General features: G+C 45.0%; 1 long non-coding RNA gene across 1 annotated transcript; it reads right to left on the reverse strand.

The window, feature by feature from the left end:
• Window positions 1–559: 559 nt before the first annotated feature.
• LOC132346005 (uncharacterized) lies at window positions 560–12,049 on the reverse strand. The gene is made up of 3 exons (XR_009495679.1): window positions 11,579–12,049; window positions 6,255–6,339; window positions 560–5,190 (listed from the first exon to the last, which is right to left on the reverse strand). It is a non-coding gene; the product is annotated as an uncharacterized lncRNA (long non-coding RNA).
• Between the last annotated feature and the right edge of the window lie 2,318 nt (window positions 12,050–14,367).

A 14,367-nucleotide genomic window follows, 5' to 3' on the forward strand; every position in this document is an offset into this window, starting at 1 on the left:
CCTCCCCCTACGCCCATCCAAGGAAAAATTGTCTTCTATGAAACTGGTCCCTGGTGCCAAAAAAAAAAAAAAAAAGGTTGGGGACCACTGCTCTAGACCCTTATCCTGCTTTTTGTAGGTAATTAACATTGCCTAATGTTTTATGTATTAATTTTTCCCATATGTTTTTGTGGGCCTCCCCTCCCATTAGAAAGTGATGTTTCCAAATTCCTGGTAAGTATTTACTTTAGGGATTTCAGGGCAAAAGGGGGGAGGGAAAGAAGCTTTTTGGAATTCTTCAAATCATGTTATTCCTCTAAAAAAAAAAATCTCAAAAATATTTTTTCATAACTTTACTTGTATGAGTGACCCAAATAATAAACTGGGAATCCTTTTTTTTTTTTTCTGTGATAGGGTTATGCCAAAATTTCAGAGATGTCCTGTTTAAAAAACCTGACATATTAAACAAATACGAACCATGTGTGAATCATGAACCGATGCATGATGAGGCTACGTATTTCAACAACATACAAAAATGATTTCTACTTGATATTTTTGATAAAAGATTAAAAAAGAACACTAATACAAATTACTTTTTTATTCGTGATATGACAAGCATTCCAGGTGTAAAAAATGTTTCAGGTTGCATTGGTTTGGTTCAGTTGTTTAGAGTTCCAGAGCACCTTTGAGTTGGGTACATATTCCTTCATGCACACTCCTTTCCTTGACAATGAAAATATCTTGCCTGCCTACTTTGTTCAGCTTGATTATTGCCTCCTCAGAGAGGCCTGCTGGGGCTGCCTGATTCAGAGCAGCAGCACCCCATCCCTGTCTTCTCTTTCTCCCTTCCTCCCTTAACAATAGGAGGTAAGTCTTAAGAAAAAAGGGCTGACCATTTGTAAGTTTCAATCAGGCCCTCACAACTCTACGAGTTCAATGGGAGTCCACACTGCAAGAGTCAACCCTTAAAATATTCGCAGTAGCAGTAGTGACTGTAAGAGCTATGCAGTAGTAACAATAAGAGCTAGGTCTTTTTAGCTCTGTTTATGTACCAGGCATCCAGTAAGTCTTTAAAATTAATGGTTTCTATGGAAGTAGATAGGATTATTAACCCCCCAACCCTCATTTTATTGAGAAGGTCCCAGGAATAAATAACTTGCTCAAGGCCATGCAGCTAATAACTTGCTCAAGATCCCAGAGAGAAAAAAAAAAAAAATTACTTGCTCAAGGTCATGCAATGCCCCCAGGAAGCACTGAATCTAGAATACTTGCCTCCAGATTATGTACTTTTCACTGACATCATACTGCCTCCAGAAGAATTTTATTCTATGTACAACATGGCGTACGTCCCCAGGGGAGAAAGCTAGGTACGCACTCATCGCCTCCACTCATTGCTAGTCAAACCTTGTGGAAGAGGGCTGCATTTGGTTTGGGGCTTTACTGGAGGGCCCTGGAGAGAGGGTTCAGAAATGACCATGTAAGGTAAAGCTAAGAGCCTGCGAGGCTTGACCTGGGGAGGAAAACGCACGTGACTGCTTTCCTACTTTCTTTAGGTCCCTGCTCAGGTGAGAGAGAGAGGCTGTTCCTGGTCACCCTGTTTAGAATGGCAACCCCATCACCCTGGTCCTTCTCCTGTTTAATTTTTCTTCATAGCACTTATTACCACATTTATTCTTGACTGAAGTGCCTGTCTCCCCAACGGGAGAGTTAACTCCGTGAGTTCAAGGATTCCCTCTAGTGCCATTCTTCCAAGGATGAGAACAGTGCCTCGTACAGATTAGACATTCAATCTATTTGTTGAGTGAATAAATAAATCCTGAATCCCCCAGATAGAATATTTTCATTTGTCGACACCCCAGTCTAGTCCTTGTCCAGGAGTAGATTCAAATTTGTATAAACCTAGAGTAATATCACAGAGAGAATTTTATATCCTAAATTTTCTACTGATATTGAGCTAGGCATATTTTTCTTTTTTGCTGCATTTAAGCCTTCCCTTCCCCTTTCTTTCCCACCTTCGCTCTCCCCAAAGCAGCTAATATTAAAAGTCTGTTCTACCCTATCTTTTCTCCATATAATTATGTACCTATATGACATGTACGTGGAAGCTTTTTCATTGTTTTACGAAATGGGTGTATTATACATCTCTTCTGTTCTGCCTTTCCCACCTATGTAAATATTTACTTAAGCTACTTACACTTCATGTAGGTATCTTCATGTAAGTGAAGATATAGAATAAACATGAAAAAATTCCCACAACATACTTCATGGTATAACTGTTTCAGCTTTTATACATTTCTTCTGGGCAGGCATTTTGATTGTTTTCCGTGTGTTGCCATTTCTAGCAATCCTGCAATTTGCATTCTTACATGTATATTCTTTTGAGGTTGCATTTCATTTCTGTTACATTTTATAAAGTGGGATTCCTGGAGTATTAAGATGTAGGGTCAGAACAGATTGGCTAGATTTCATCCCCAAAGAGCTATAGTAATACATGTGTCTATCAGCAAAGGCCAAATGAATGTCCTTTTCTCTCTGCAGTCTTACAGGGGGAAAAGAAAACTTCTCTGTATTTCTCAGTCCTCCTGTTAAATGCCCTAGCATTTTTCCTGAGACAGAGAAATGTACCTGGTGTGAAGACTGAGAATGTTTGCCTTCACTTTCCATTGGCACATTTTATTTTCCATACACTCTGAGAATTAGGTCTGCAGTTCAGTTCAGTTCAGTCACTCAGTTCAGTTCAGATCAGTTGCTCAGTCGTGTCCGACTCTGTGATCCCATGAATCGCAGCATGCCAGGCCTCCCTGTCCATCACCAACTCCTGGAGTTCACCCAGACCCGTGTCCATCGAGTCGGTGATGCCATCCAACCATCTTATCCTCTGTCGTCCCCTTCTCCTCCTGCCCTCAATCTTCCCCAGCATCAGGGTCTTTTCCACTGAGTCAGCTCTTCGCTCAGTCGTGTCTGACTCTGCGACCCCATGGACTGCAGCACGTCAGGTCTGCAGCCATTTGTTAATTCCTCTAATCCAAAAAGACAACAAAATTTCTCTTCTCTCCCCAAGTGGGACAAATGATTATGACCTGGATTAGATCCCTAGGTTCAGCTTCCTAAATGTCAGGAATACTGGACCACTATCTCTCTAGTGTTTAAGTGTCAGAAGGGATGAGAACTGGAACCTTGGAACCATTTCTCGGTTGTAAAAGCCTGAGACAGGTACCGGGCTTAGCTGGCCTTTGGAGAGATGTTTTTATATTCCAGAAGGTTAGCGTGAGAATCCAGGATTCTTCCCATTCCTTCTCCAAGGGGCATAAGATTTTTCTCTTTCCAATCTGGAGAGGAGAGAGATGGCTGCCTTGTCCCTGTATACAAATGGAAGAAATCTTTTTTGTTCCCATCCTTTGTCTGCCACTCATAAGAGAATCTTTACCAGCCCTCCTAGCATTACCCGTGGATCTAGGCGTCAGGGACTGACAGTGCACTTTACTATATTGAATTGGTTGCATCAATAAAGAACTCTTTTCCCTGACCCAAGGGCCCATACTTCAGCAATACCCACGTATATGAAATACAAAAACCGTGCATGTGGAAAAACATTCCAGACTCTTCACAGGTTTTGACAGAGCAACCTGCCCACACTGGGAATGATCATTCTTTTTCATTTTTGCCAGTCTAATGGGTTAAAACTGTCTTCTCACAGTCTTCTATTTTTTTTTTTAATTTAAATGCCTACATTTAAATGATCTCTTTAGAAAGCACTTAGATTAAGAGACTGAAAAGGAGCAAGGCATCTAAGGCTAGTGAAATTGAAATGGAACATATTCCATTTAAGACATTTCAGCCCCCTTGCATGTGCATCTGTGTCTCTGCGTGAGAATTGCCTTTTCATAAGTTCTGCCCGTTTTTCCAAAGTTTCCTTTGAAAATTGTCTTCTCAGTCTCTGTGAGCTATTTTCCTAGTAATAACATAGCTCTGAATATGGACTGATGGTGGCTCTTCAACAAACGTTTTGCAAATACTTTTTCATCCAGTCAACCTTTCGGCGCGATACCTGTCCTCATCCTGCTGTTCTTCCTACAAGATTTGCTTGCTTTCTGTGTGCTGTCCAATAGGAAGAGGGTCCTTAGTGCCTACTACTTGCAAGTCCAAATGCCAAAGCAAGTGCCAGTCTCCTCCTTGGTGAGAAAGGGGCTACAGTCATACACACAGGGAGATTCTTCCTCAGGAGGATGTGTCCCTTGAAAAACCTCCTGCCTGAGTCTGATGAGGAGGTGCAAGCCTCGAGAAAAAGACACAGTTTCTCTGCTAGAGATGCTACCACTGGAAAGGGAGAAGATGGTGATGGGGATGCCTCCACCGGCTGGTCCCTGCAGCCTGGGGCCCAGGATACATTCTCCATGCTGGTTTAGGAAGAACTTCGGCATCCTGACTTCCACTTTATCAACTGACATGCCATCAGGATGCAGAGCCTCTCTCCTCTCCTCACTCCCTGGAGTCAGAGGGTGGAGATAGGTGCCCAAAAGAGCAAATTAAGCTGGCCCAATAGCTAGAAAGAGCATTTGGTATTAGGAGTCTGTGTTTGGACCAGAAATGAACAGGATGCGAAATGGACCTGAGATTGCTGAGGCAGAGACCGGGGAAGCTGGACCCCCCTCTCCATGCTGGATGCTGCGAGTAGGAGATAGATGAGGAGAAGGACCAGGATGTCCCTGGGGAGAGGGGTTCGAACAGTAGAGGAGACCCAGTCCAGGTGCCGCTTGGGGCCAGTGGGCAGCCTGCTGGGCACGTTCCTTCAGTCAAGTTTCTTTCTAAAAAGAAACCACGTGGACGCTGGTTTTCTTCTCCAGATGCAAGCTCTGAGTGTAGAGAAGCCAAGAGAAATCCAGGGCTTTATGAAAAAAAAAAAAAAAAGGGGGGATTTCTTTGGCCTTAAAACCTCCAGAAGCTAGTAGAGGCTGGAGACAGCCATAATGCAACTTGGGGGCCGGGAGGACATGCCGATTCCCGAGAAAGGTCAGATGCGTCCAGAGTGAGGCTGAGGGCGTCTGCCCCTTGGTCTGGCCACGGCGGGGGACTCACTCACGGCCCTTCTCCTGTGGGACTGCCACTGCGCGTGCAGGAGGGCTGGTCACGCAGGCTCAGCCCTCAAATCACCTTCTTTCCTTGTGTCTGGGTACTGAGGGTTCCTGCCACCCTCCTGGAGACTGGGCCAAGCTGGCAGCAAGAAGAGAAAGACAAGTCAGGGTCATGCTGCCCTGAAGAGGCATTGGGGGCTATTTTAGTGGAGAGATGGGGTAGCGAGGGTGGTGGGCTGGTAGTGACTTTGCCCCCTGTGTGTGCATGTGCTCACTCACTCAGTCCTATCTGACTCTTTGCCACCACATGGACTGCAGCCCGCTAGGCTCCTCTGTCCATGGGATTTTCCAGGCAAGGATCCTGGAGTGGGTTGCCATTTCCTCCTTCCTGACCCAGGGATCGAATCCATGCCTCTTGTGTTTTCTGCATTACAGGCAGATTCTTTACCTGCCAGAGCCACCACAGAAGCCTGACTTCTTACCCAAATGTATACGTGAGAAGCATCAGGTTGTCTGGCAGAACTTGCCATGAGGATGGAAGAACTTAACACTCTCTGATGTGGTAACCACCAGGCACGTGGCTGGTGAGCACTTGGAGTGTGTGACAATTCTACGACCAAGAAAGTGGATTTTTATTGGAGTCTAGTTGATCTATAATGCGGTGTTAGTTTCAGGTGTACAGTAAAGTGAATGAGTTGTACATACAAGCTTATATATGGTTCAGATTCTTTTCCCATATAGGTTCTTACAGAGTACTGAGTAGAGTTCCCTGTGCCATGCAATATCCTTATTAGTTACCTATTATATATAGTAGTTTGTATATGTCAGTTCCAATTTCCCAATTTATCTCACCCCACCCTTACCCCCTGGTAACCCTAAGTTTGTTTTCTACATCTCTATTTTTTGTGGATTTTTAATTTTACTTGATTTTCGTTTATTTAACATAAGTAGCTCCCATAGTGGCTAGTGGTTATCCTATTGGACAGTCCGGCACCAGAGCATGAGAGTCAGGAGTTTGGGCTCTTGAGTCCCTTCTAGCCCTGTGAACTTGGAGGATCAACTTAACCTCTCTGTACTTCTGCTTCCTTTTATCTAAGATCTAAGCTGGGGCTCTCAGCCTTGCTGGGGGTGTTGCCAATTCACATAGGGAAAGACGTAAACAAACACCTTACAAATAATTGTCACAGTGCCGAGGATCCATACCTGTCAGTCAAGGTGGAGCTGCTGGGAAGTTACAGGTAATGTAGGAAGTCCTTGGTGCTGGAGGCAGGAAGGGAGGTGCAGCTTTCTGAAAAACGGGGTTGGAAAGAGCTCAGTTAATGGGCTTCTGTATCTCTGATGCCTGAGGATTCCTGGGTGGTGAAGCGTGTCCCAAGGGGCTTTCCCGGGAGGTGACAAACAGGATACTCCCCTCTGGGTGGGCTTTGTTTCTGAGAGTTGTCTCCAGGGCCAAGTCCTGAGCTGCTCAAGACTTGGACAGATTCTAAGGAGACCCCAGGGGCAGCAGAAGTGGAGTGGGGTTGGAATCTATGTCCAGAGAATCTTGTTGAGAGAAAGGAGAGATAACATCAGAGGCTGGGGGAAGGTTGCTTCCTCCCAAGCATTTGGTGTCATCCATAGGACTGGAAGGAAAAATCAGTCCTGGCGATTTGTCTTTGGTCTGAAGGCACCCTTGGGCTTCCTAGGTTGTGCTAGTGGTAAAGAACCTGGCCTCCCAGTGCAGGAGATGTTAGAGATGCGGGTTCTATCCCTGGGTCAGGAAGACCCTCTGAAGAAGGAAATGGCTACACACTCCAGTATTCTTGCCTGGAGAATCTCATGGATAGAGGAACCTGGCAGGCTACAGTCCACAGAGTCACAAAGAGTCAGACACGACTCATGTGACTTAGCACACATGCACCCGAAGACACCCTCAGACATGAGGGATGGTACTAGTCTAGGAAGAGGGTAGGTACACAGAGCCTAAAGCCTGGGAAGATGGCAAGGTCAAGTCTCAGATTCCATCTCTTGCTGTGAACCTAGAAGCAAACCTCCAGCCTGGCTTATCAAAGCAAGTCTCAGGGTGAGGATAGCATTTCATAGCTAAGTTTTTTCTTAAATTCCACAAGTCAACTCCACCCCCTGGCCTGCAGGTGACCTGTAGTGTGTTCCCAAGGAGAGGAAGTTGTGTCGGATCCTGTTTAGGACCTGGTGACTGCGTGACAAGATGATGTCACTTGCCTCCTGTAATGTTGAGATCTATAGTAAGTATTATGTACTTAGACTTCTTCCTCATCCCAGCTGTCAGGACCACAGAGCTCCCCAAACCCTTGGAATTTCCTACCTGATGAGAACAATAAAGGTATCTTTTGTTATGTTAATGAGGTGACTTTTGGAAAGCTTCTGTGGGTGGGGAACTGGTGGACAACCCTGAGTGATTAGAGGGCTAGAACTTTCAGTCACCTCACCCCCCAACTCCAGCCTCCCTTGCCAATGGCCAATGATGGAATCAACCATGCCTGTGTAAGGAAGCCTCCAGAAACCCCCCAAAGAATGGGGTTCAGAAGGCTTCTGGGTTGGAGATTCTCCTGGTGGTGCACTCAGAGGACATGGAGCTCTGAGCCCTTCCCCCTCCTTGCGCTAGGCATCTCTTCCACCTGCTTATTCTTGAGGTATCGCCTTTTATTAATAAACCAGTTGTCGAGTAAGTAAAGTGTTCCTCTGAATTCTGTGAGCCACTCTGGCAAATGGATCAAACCCAAGGCGGGGTTATGAGAAGTTCTCATCTATAGCCGGTCAATCAGGAGCACAGGTGACTTGGGCTGAGTGTCCACAAGTGGGGAAGTTTGGGGGGGAGGTTTGGTCTTGTGGGACTGAACCCTTAACCTGCAGGATGTGATGCCATCTCTGGGTCAATAGTGTCAGATGTGAGCTGACACCCAGCTGCTGCTAGAGAGTTGCCTGATGTAGGTGAAAACCCCACATGTTGGAAATGAGTGACAGATTCGGACCTCCTTCCTGGACTCCCGCTCCCAAACCTCTCCACTGCTTCTCTGTCCAGCACACCTTGTGAGTTTGGTATTCCTGGGAAACCACTTCGCTCCTGGTGCAGCCCTGTTCCTGACCATCCTTCTGACTGCCCACCCCCTCCAACGCCCACTCTGCTCTCCTGCTCAGGCTCCTGTGGGGTCCTCAGCCTCTCCCCCATCTGGTCCTTCAGTACAGTCTTTGCTCTCTGCCAGGAATGTCCTTCTTATCCAAATCCTGCCCCTTGGCTTAAGGCTCTCTGTTCTCGAAACATTTTCTACTGTTCTGGCCCCTCCCACTGGGCTCTGTTTCCTCGGACTTTCTCAGCACTTACATCTTAATCCTACACCAATCAGCAGGATATTTGGTTCTGAATAAGGGAGCACATCATTTGTCTTGCTGTCATAAAATCCTGCTCCTCCACTATGTACTTCCTGCTCCCGCCAAATCCAGCCTCATGGAAGGGTGCTGGAAGCCTGCACAATGGGCCTCTTCTCAGGAAAGAACTGGAAGATTTTTTCCCCCACATGCTCATACCAGCACCCCAGAGGTTCCCAAGGTTTACATGGGAGCAAGGAGTGGGGGACTGGGGCATCAGAGCACAGTCAGAGAGCTGAGGCTAGAGGCTCTGAGAGCCCCTGTCTGCCTTGCTAGATCCTTGGTAGGACCCCATAGGGCACTGGGACCAGGTGATGCCATCCGACCAAAACCCAACCCATCATAGCGCCTGGCACCCAGTATCACTGCCGTCACACATCAGGACACCAAAGATGGATGGAAAATGGCAAAATGTTCTAACTGAATGACTAGTCTCCTCTTCTCTTTGGCAGCAACTTACTACCAGGTTAAGCTGCTTCTTGAGACCCTCTTGGCCTGAAGGGTAGGATCACATTGTCTGTGTATTAAAGGACAGTTGTTGTGTTGGTTTTAGTTGCTAAGTCGTGTCGCTAAGTTGTGTTGTTTTAGTCACCTAGTTTAGTTGCTAAAACCCCATGGAGTGTATGTAGCCTGGCAGGCTCCTCTGTCCATGGGATTTCCCAGACAAGAATACTGGAGTGGTTTGCCATTTCCTTCTCCAGGGATTGAACTCTCGTCTCCTGCATTGGCAGGTGGATTTTTACCACTGAGCCACCGGGTTAGCCCCATTAAAGGACAGTGTGTGTTTTAAATGTCAAAATATTGTGCCCACAGCATAGGGGCTAGGAGAAAATGTTCCCCTGTGATTTATAATCCACGATGCAAGGTAGTGGTGGGAATAATAATTAGAACAGCAGACCTGGGTTCAATCTGTCTGCTATTAGACTAAAAGTCTAAGAGCCTCACGTTCCATATCTGTGCAACGGGAATGATAGTGGTTACTATCTCGTATAGTGTTGAGGGGATCAATGAAATCATGCATTTCAAGCACTTAGCATGGTTCCTGGGACAATGGAAGTGCTCAGAAGTGTTAGCCATTATTGACATTATGTGAAGAGCTGTATCATATCAGATTATAGTTATTATTTAGGCTTTAGTAATAAGTACTTGGGTAGAAAGTTGTGAAGTTTTGGTTTTGTTGTGATTGCAGAAGTGAAAAGTGAGCCAAGGACCCTAGTGAAAGATGACCTTGGGGATCTTGACTATGACAGATGATCTGAGTGTCTCTCTGGTGGCCTGAGTTTTGAAGTGCTTCCTCGACAGTCATGGCATCATGATGATGCAAAGGGAAAGTCGCTCATCGTGTCCGACCCTTTGCAACTCCATAGACTGTATAGCCCATGGATTTCTCGAGGTCAGAGTACTGGAGTGGGTAGCCTTTCCCTTCGCCAGGGGCTCTTCGCAACCCAGGGACCGAACCTAGGTATCCCGCATTGCGGACGTATTCTTTACCAACTGAGCTCTCAGAGAAGCCTCGCGATGAGGCAATGCTTACACCAATGAGGTAAATAATCATCAGGGTTGAGTAGCTGTGGCTCATGAGCGCCCCCTGGCGGAATGAGTTGGGGAGGCGTTGGAAGGGATTGCCAGGGGTGAGTTACTGATACACACGGGCCCTCGATCAGGGACATCTTGAATCTGGAGTTTGAAAGCTTCTTGCAAGTGTACCTGCCTGCAGTTTCTCTTCCAGGCACGGTGAGACCTGTAAAAATAAATCCTGGTCCCCAGTTTGTCCTGCTTGCTGTGCCGGGATGGGAAGAAAGCTCAGCATTGGGATATGGTGGCAGTCACTGCCCTGTGACTTATGTGAATGGGTTTGCTGCTGCTGCTGCTAAGTCGCTTCAGTCGTGTCCGACTCTGTGCGACCCCATAGACGGCAGCCCACCAGGCTCCCCTGTCCCTGGGATTCTCCAGGCAAGAACACTGGAGTGGGTTGCCATTTCTTTCTCCAATGCATGAAAGTGAAGTGTGAAAGTGAAGTCGCTCAGTCGTGTCCGACTCTTAGTGACCCCATGGACTGCAGCCCACTAGGCTCCTCCATCCATGGGATTTTCCAGGCAAGAGTACTGGAGTGGGTGCCACTGCCTTCTCCATGTGAATGGGTTTAGGTGGCCATAATTGTGGTCATCCACTGCCCTGCTGTAGATCCTGCCCTTTGCTTCTTCTAAAAGGGGGCAGATCCTGCCTACGTAGGCAAGAAAGGTATCATTACTGGTTGGGTCAGAAGACTACCATCGAGTACTAGAGTCCTCTACTTGGATCTCAGGAGGAAAGAGAAAAGATGCTAATGGGCCCTAAAAGACCAGAATGAACGCTGAAGTCCATTTATTCAGAAGCAAAGGCCAGAGAAGGCAGAGAGATGTCCAGAGCAGCCACCTTTCCCACAAGATACAGCCCTGTTTGATCCTAAAGACCATTTTTGGTGACTATGTGGTAGATGCCCTGCAGGTGCTGTCTGCACAGTCTTGTGTAATCCTTGGGACAACCCCAGAGTGTAGGAGTCATTGTACCTCTTTTACAGTTAAGGCAAAGAAGGCTCAAAGACCTTAAGAGATGTGTCCACTTGGACAGAGCTAGTAAGTGGGAGAGTGAAACTTGAACTTGAATCAGACTGGATCTAAAGCTTTCCATTTCATCACTTAGATGTCACCTCCCAGGGCTCCATTTTTCTTCTCAGTAAAATGGGGGGTAAGGGGAAAACCTGGTTCTAACCCTGGTGACTACAGGTGGCCATCAAACGTTGGAAACAGGCAAGTATAGGAAAGAACCCAGTTAGGTGAAACAGCAGTTCTGTGTCTGAGTAGAGTGATCCAGGTAAGAGGTGTGTGTACCCGGGGCTGGCAGAGGGCACAGGCAGGCAGCTCTGGGAGGGAAACTCTGAGAGGGTAGGGGTTGAGACACAGAGTCTGTTTTCTTCAGGGCATTTGGGTCCCCTGGGAAGGACATTAAAGATGCTATCCTTTCTCATGCCTTTCTGCTCTTTCTCCTCGTCACAAACTCCGGGCTCTCACTCTTTCTTCCTCCCTAGGAAACGCGTGGTCCTGTCTAGCTAGCTTTGGGCCACCAGACTGGACTCTCAGCTCTCAAAGCTATGTTCTCCTTACCTCTGGATGCTTTCCCTTTCGTCCCTCTTCACTGCAGGCACAGCATCGGCACCAGGGGCGGTGGAGGGGAGCTTTCCTGGAAAAGTGACTGGGGATTTGATCCCTTTTTCCATGTCACCAGGCAGATCTTACTTCTCTGGGAACTACTGTGAATGACTCAAGTACAAAAGTGCAAATCAAAGCCCCCAACCCTTTGAGACTTTCACATTTTCACTGAACCAGCAACAGCAGCAGCACTGCCCGCGCCAATGACACCAGTATGACTGTTGGGATTCAAACTGCCACCAGAACCCCAGCAGACAGGATTCTCTGACCTCATGCATGATGCCAGGACATTCCAGCTCAAACTCATGCCCAGCAACTTTAAGATCCTCCAAGACAGTTTCTTCTTCCCAGTAAAACCCCCATAGATGTGCATTTGCTTTAAAAAATCAATTTTATTAAGGTTTAATTTACCTATTAAAGCACATCTCTTTATCTATACATTTGGTGACATATTTATATACCTGTATAGTCTGTGTCATGATCAATATAAAAAACATTTACATCATCCTAAAATGTTCCTGTTCCCTTTCTCAGTCTTCCATCCCTGACTGATCTGCTTCCTGTCGATAGGTCTGTCTTTTTATAGTTTCATATGAATGAAATCTTTTATGTCATGCCTCTTTCACTCAGCATAAGAGTGTTGAGATACATCTATGCAATTGCATGTATCACAGGTCAATTCTTTTTGAGGTATAGCTGATGTATAATATCATGTAAGTTACAAGTGTACAATAGTGATTCCTAATTTTAAAGGTTATACTCCATTTATAATTATTATAAAATATTGGCTATGTTCCCTGTGTTGCATAATATGTCCTTTTAGCTTATTTCTTTTATACACAGTATTTTATACCTCTTAATCTCCTACCTATGTCTTGCCCCTCCCCCTTACCCCTTCCCACTGGTAGCCACTAGTTCTCTATATCTGTGAGGCTGTTTCTTTTTTGTTATGTTCACTAGTTTGTTATACCTTTTGGATTCCACATATAAGTGATACACTATTTGTCTTTCTCTGATGTTTCACTTAGCATAATACTGTCCAAGTCCGTCCATGCTGTTACAGGTCATTTTTATTGTTGCTGAGTAGTTTTCAATTATATGGATATACTTCAATTTATCTATTTTCCTATTAATGGACAGTTGCGTGGTTTCTACTTTTTATTACTATGAATAAAGTTGCTATAATATCTACATACTGGTCTTTGCAAAAACATGTGTTTTAATTTCTCTTGGATAGCAACCAGAAGTGGAACTGCTGAATCTGTGGTACATATGAGATTAACTTTATAAGAAATTGGTGTTGAGTTTTGTCCAATACTCTTTTTGCATCTATTGAGCAAATCATATGGGTTTTCTTCCTTGACCCATTAGTACAGCAAAATATGGAATTTAAAATGTTAAATATTCAAACACTTGGTCTAAGAGATATTAACTGATTTTTTTTTTTTTTACATTGCTTGATTTGGTTTGTTAAAATTCTGTTACAGATTTTCACATTCACACTATGAAGGCTGTTGGTCTCAGTTTTTTATTTCTTTGGAGTGTTTTTGCCTGGTTTAGGTATCATGGTAATATTGGTCTCATAAAATGAATTGGGGAATGTTCTCTCTTCCTCTATTTTCCGGAAGAGTTTGTGTAGAATTGGTGTTATTTCTTCCTTAAGTGCTTGGTAGAATTTATCAGTAAAAATATCTGGGTCTGAAGGTTTCTTTGTCAGAAGTTTTTAAATTACAAATTAATTTTCTTTAACAGAGATTGGGTTGCTCAGATTTCTGATTTCTTCTTAAATCACTTTTGCTTATTTGTATCTTTCAAGAGACTTGCAACTGTTTCATCTAAGTTGCTAATTTTATTGGGAAAAATCTTTTTGTAGTCTTCGGTTCAGTTCAGTTCAGTGGCTCAGTCGCTCAGTCGTGTCCGACCCTTTGCGACCCCATGAATCTCAGCATGCCAGGCCTCCCTGTCCATCACCAACTCCCAGAGTTCACTCAGACTCACGTCCATCGAGTCAGTGATGCCATCCAGCCATCTCATCCTCTGTCGTCCCCTTCTTCTCCTGACCCCAATCCATCCCAGCATCAGAGCCTTTTCCAATGAGTCAACTCTTCACATGAGGTGGCCAAAGTACTGGAGTTTCAGCTTTAGCATCATCCTTCCAAAGAAATCCCAGGGCTGATCTCCTTCAGAATGGACTGGTTGGATCTCCTTGCAGTCCAAGGGACTCTCAAGAGTCTTCTGCAACACCACAGTTCAAAAGCATCAATTCTTCGGCGCTCAACCTTCTTCACAGTCCAACTCTCGCATCCATACATGACCACAGGAAAAACCATAGCCTTGACTAGCCGGACCTTTGTTGGCAAAGTAATGTCTCTGCTTTTGTAGTCTTACTGTCCCTTTAATGACTTTAAACTTAGTAGGGATGCCCCTTTCTTCATTTCTGCTATTGGTAATTGTGGTGTTTTTTTTTTTTTTTTTCTCTTTTGATCAGTCTGGCTAAGGGTTTGTCAAATTTGTTGCTATTTTTCAGGGAATGAGCTTTTGGTGTAAATCTTTTTGTTTGACTATATTCTATTTCATTTATTTCTGTCCTTATTTTTGTTTATTTTGGTGGCAGTTTAGACAATTAACCTTAGATTTTTTTTTGTTTTTGTCTCATTTTTAAATTTTTTAAATGTGTAGAAATGTATACCTTAGAAAGTGAGAATTTCTCATAACCCATCTCCCCGAGGTAACTGCCTTTTTGC

This window comes from Bos taurus, chromosome 8 (genome assembly GCF_002263795.3).
Source record: "Bos taurus isolate L1 Dominette 01449 registration number 42190680 breed Hereford chromosome 8, ARS-UCD2.0, whole genome shotgun sequence".
NCBI classification, from domain to species: Eukaryota; Metazoa; Chordata; class Mammalia; order Artiodactyla; family Bovidae; genus Bos; species Bos taurus.